The sequence below is a fragment of the Apis dorsata genome, unplaced genomic scaffold, assembly GCF_000469605.1.
Source record: "Apis dorsata unplaced genomic scaffold, Apis dorsata 1.3 scaffold_99, whole genome shotgun sequence".
NCBI classification, from domain to species: domain Eukaryota; kingdom Metazoa; phylum Arthropoda; class Insecta; order Hymenoptera; family Apidae; genus Apis; species Apis dorsata.
The window spans coordinates 404,099-409,152 of record NW_006263397.1 but is presented as its reverse complement, the minus strand read 5'-3'; the positions used below and the strand labels follow the sequence as shown (position 1 = coordinate 409,152).

At 30.2% G+C, this 5,054-nt stretch overlaps 1 long non-coding RNA gene across 3 annotated transcripts; it reads left to right on the top strand.

Annotated features, from left to right (window-relative positions):
* Positions 1–240: 240 nt before the first annotated feature.
* On the top strand, positions 241–5,048 carry LOC102676638. 3 transcript variants are annotated; one of them, XR_421210.2, is made up of 5 exons: positions 241–640; positions 1,445–1,613; positions 1,728–1,886; positions 2,387–2,590; positions 4,798–5,048. It is a non-coding gene; the product is annotated as an uncharacterized LOC102676638 (long non-coding RNA). The 3 variants fall into 3 exon arrangements; XR_421211.2 differs by lacking the exon at positions 1,728–1,886; XR_004149899.1 differs by having other exon boundaries at positions 1,445–1,886.
* Positions 5,049–5,054: the final 6 nt, after the last annotated feature.

The following is a 5,054-nucleotide window of genomic DNA, read 5'->3' as shown; positions in this document are numbered from 1 at the left end:
TAATATATATATATATATATATATATATATTTCTTAAAATTTAAATTATCTCTTTTAAAAATTTTAAATAATATTATATAATAATTAAATTTCTTTAAATTGAAAATATAAATAAGTATAAAATGTAAAAAAAATGAACACAAAACTTGATTATACTATTCTCAAATAAAAAAAAAGATCTAAAAACTTAAAAAAACCTAAAGAAAACTTTAAAATATCAATATTTTTCTGATAACATTTTTAAAATCTGTTACAACCTATTATAATATTTGATGCATGTGAAAGAAGATTATCAATTTCTTATTTGACTATTTCTTATCAAGTTAGCTTATGTTTCGTTACGATTATTCGGAGGAAAAAAAAGGATACGAGTTTAATATTATAATCCATGTGTACGTTATTCATCACGTGTCAACTTCGTTCTTACCGATGGATTGGGTGTTGTATATCAACTTGTACCAATTACCCGTCTGCCCGACGGTTAATTAAGGATTGGGGCAATGAGGCCCAGCAATGCAGTTTCCGTGATAATAATTATCTACGATGGTAATTGAATAGATTGTTACGCCGTCGAGCAAATCGAGACATCGAAGAACCTAGAATAAAAAAGAATCAAGAAACTTTTGATGTTTTATTTATGGTAAGTATTATGGGAAGTGAATATATTGTAGGAAGTGAATACTATTCTTAGGTTAGGAAATTCTATGAAAATAGATTATTTGATAGATTATTCTTCTATTACTTTTTATCTTGAACTCAAATTATTAATAATACGGAATAAATAAATAATAAAATAATATCGAAATATTAAAACAAGTAATATTATAATATAAAAATAATTTATAAAATGTTTTTTTCATTGAAATTAATTTATATTTAATTTTTAATATACATTTATAATATACATTTCTAATATATATCTAAATAGATATTTCTATTTTTTCATTAATGTCATCTATTTTGTAATGTACAAGTTTATTTGACACAGTAGAATATAGAATATAGAATATAGAATAATTTGGTGGAGAATAATGGAACAAAAATGGTTAATCAATATTTATAAAAATTTAACAGAAGAAAAATAGTACTATTACTTTTTTTATATGCTTTGTTATTTTTATATATGCTTGTTATAACAATATTATTATGTTATAATGATAAAAAAAAACATTTATACTTTACATTCTAAATTTTTTTCAATTTTAATTATTGAATTTATTTTTTAACATATTTTTTTATACATCTTAACTTCTTTATAAAAGAATATATACAATTGTCTTTTTTTTATATATTTCTATAAAATTAATAAAATAATATAAAATAATATATAAAATAGAATAATTTTATCTGAAAAATAAGAAAAAATAAGTTTTCTAACTTCAATCATTATCTTTTTTTAAATATATTTTTTATAATATATTTCTAACATAATTTAACTTTTTAGATTACTCATCTTTTATCTGTATGTTTTTGAAATATCGGTAAGGTGAATAATTCTGGTAGCAAAGTTAGTAAGAAGGGAACGCTTGGTGAGGCGAGCCTGCAGGCAAAACGGCTGGACGAGATCATGTATGTGAACGTGAACAAGTAATACGTTCATAGACGAAGAAAAGGTAAGGGTGGCACGCGCGGCCCGCTTCTATCGCTTCCGGGCATCAGCGTGCTCGCGAGCCGCAGCTAATTGCTCTTTAATGCAAGCGAGCGAACGAGCGCGTTGCTTTTCTTAGATGCCGAGGGAAACTGACCGTCGTCGTCCTGTACGCTGTAAAAAAGAGAATACACGAGATTTATGTCGGCCCCCGGACTTTTCGTCACGCTTTGTTTAGGATACGGTTTTAGTTTTGAGAAAACTCTTGGGGCTTCTTCCTTCTTTTTAATTGCAACGGGTAACTGTGTCTTTGATATTGATCTAGAACTGGATAGACCACATAGTCGTTTAATAATTAGGGTATGTGCGTAGATTAGAAAATAGAAACTTTCCTGTTTAAAGTGATCACGATATTAAGTAATTCGATAACATTAAAATTTTTTCTAAATATTGTATACTAAATTCTATTTCAAATATTCATATAAATTTTTCATATTTCTTTAGTAGCGATACAAGTTTACAATTTTGATTTCTCTTGTTTTACAAACTTGATGGTTCGTTGAAATGATAATTCTTTATTGTTTCTTTTGTATAGTTAATAAAGAAAACAAGATAAATATAGCTTTAAAAAAAAGAAATATTAAAGTAATGTACATTCAAAAATTTTTTCAATAATGCACATTAATTTGCGTAGAATTTCAAAAATTGAGTATCGTTATGTAGTTTACACACAAAAGGAAGAAAAGAAGGCGAAGAGTAATCATTCTAATCATTCGATTTACCCGATTTTTTTCTCAGGTCAGTCTCAGTTGTTTATTCAGCTCTGGGCCACTGGTAGTACATATAACACTGGCAACAAAAATGAAGGGTAGAAAGCTCGATTCGCCGAGGCATGACCAACAGAGTCCTGCAAAAGCTCATACATATGTAGACGACTCGGTCGGGACATCAGGAACCATGGGGAGGACCCTCCGGAAAAATGAATATGCAGCCCCATAAAAGGTATTATTTTATAAAATTTATCTTGGCAAGATATGTATTTTTCCATCGTTCATTCTCTATGTATCTAGTACATGTTAACGAACTATCCAGATATGCTCTTGCGACTAACAGCATTTTTCAATATAAGAATTGATATAAAGTGATTTGATTATAAATAAGTTTGATTGATAAAGATTTATATTAATATTGAAAAGAGCCAGATATCGAGACCAATTTATTAAAGGGCTAATTTCTGGAAGAATTTAGAATTGTAAGAATTATATATTCAATATGTTACTACAATTTCTTTTTTAAAGAATTCAATTTTTATTAATAAAATTATTCTTTAAAATAATTATATATTCTATTTCAAATATTTACAAATACTCACTTTTCATCGTGATTCAAACGAGCGTTTAAATGATTTCTCATTCACATCCAGCCGCAAGAAAGTAAAAAGTTTGACAAAGATTTAATTGTGAATCAGTTGGTATACATGGCGTCTTCCCCTCGTGAAGGGTTTGTGCCGTAGGGCGGCTGGTTCTATAAAATTGTAGCTTCTTGTCGTCACAGAGGAAACGAAACATTAAATCGACTCCGACGGAGGGGGCGGGCTGTTTCGGTGGGTGCGTCCGAGATTTCCTGTGTGGACTCTGGATGCTAGGAAGGATGACTTCCTACCTAGCTCACAGGGCGCGTCCATCGTGCGCGCTGGCGTCATCAAGATAGATTTATTCGATATAAGGAGGGAACGCGTAACAGGAATCCTTGCGCGGCCCCTTCTGTAAAACGCACGCGATCGTTTCTTTGCTTTTTTTCTATTTCGATTGGATTTGAAGTTCTCTTTGATTGGATTTTATTTCTTTAAAGATAAGATGAAGTACATAGTATATTGCGTACGAGTTTCTTGGAGAATCAATTTCATGAATAGTTTAATAAAGGAAAGAGATACTTCTTATTTTGAAATAGTGTAATAGTGATTTTATTTATAGTACTATATAGTATATAATATTATAAATATATTTCATTTTATATTATATTTATTTCATTTATAAACTTTATTAAAGTCTTCTATATTTTCAGGCAAAGTTTCCTGCCATTTATTTTAGAGTTACAAGTTAACTATTGCACAATCAAGAGACATTATATATATTATCATAGCTTATGACTTCTGATTAATATTTTTTTAGCTGCATAGTGATTATTATTTTTAAATCTTTTTAATCATAAGAAAGTTAATGCTTTGTTGATCAAATGTTCTGTTGATCAAATTTTAATGAAACTATTGTATAACGTTTTATTATCTTAACTAATTTTCTGAATTGAAACAAGAGCCTGAATATTCTGCGACATCATGTGTGTTTGATCGAATATCGAAGATATACGGATACTTTTGATGATGTTTTACGCATTTTTTTTTTTATTTTTTATTTTTTCTTGCAAACTTGAAATATCGCGATATCTAAACAACTTTATCATTAATGCAGCAGTAGCAGCGCATTACTAGGAATTTGTATATAATGGTGTTATGTACATATGTAATGCACCGGCCCACACATAATGGCGATATCATAAGATACGAACCAATAGCGGCAATTGTATGGAAATATGTATCTATGAATGAAGACACTTTCATTTATGAAACCAGATACTTATGTACCGGACACGGGCGTTGTAACATCCTGCTATTATATGTCCTTACCTACTCGTCCCCTCCTCCACTCCTTCCTCGTGGACTACGACTATCGTCTTCCTCGTCTCCTCCCTTCGTCGTGCCATCTTTTGCTACCGTCATACGCTTTTATAGATTGACGTTCCCTCGTTGCTCGAGTTTATGCGCATTATTGATGAAATTCGCTTTTTTCTTGCAGGAGCGGCGATCTTCGATGAAAAATAATGATAAATTAGCTATAACTATTATCATAAATCGTTATTTTTCATCGGATTATCCAAATTATTAATGAATATTACGATTTTTTAAATTTATTGTATAAATTTCTATAGTCTATAGATTAGAAAACTTTAGTTTGACAAAGATTTTTGAAATGATTTTTAAAAATGAAATATGGAAAGAAAATTTGGGAACGAAGTTTTTATAAAATAATCGGTTAAATTTTGAAAATAATTTGAAGAAGGAAATGTAGAAAGTAAATTGTGACAAGGAAATATGTTGCACAGTAATTGATCAAATTTTTAAAAATATTGAGAAGACAATTTTTCTTTTTCAGTTTGTTCATTCATTCATTCATAATGTCGCCAAGGACGAGACTTCTCTGGCTTGTAGATTGTCAAGGTAGAAGGGACGAGTAGCAACCCTTCATCGAAGGAGGTGGCGAAGGAAGAAAGAAGAAAGAGGTGAAGCTAGGAGGGGAAGGGAAAGGAAAGAACGAGGCTGAATGCGGTGACTGTGACGCTTTCCGGTCAGGTGCCGCCCTGACGATCCTTCTCCTACCAACTTCCACTTGGATCCACTCATTCACTTACT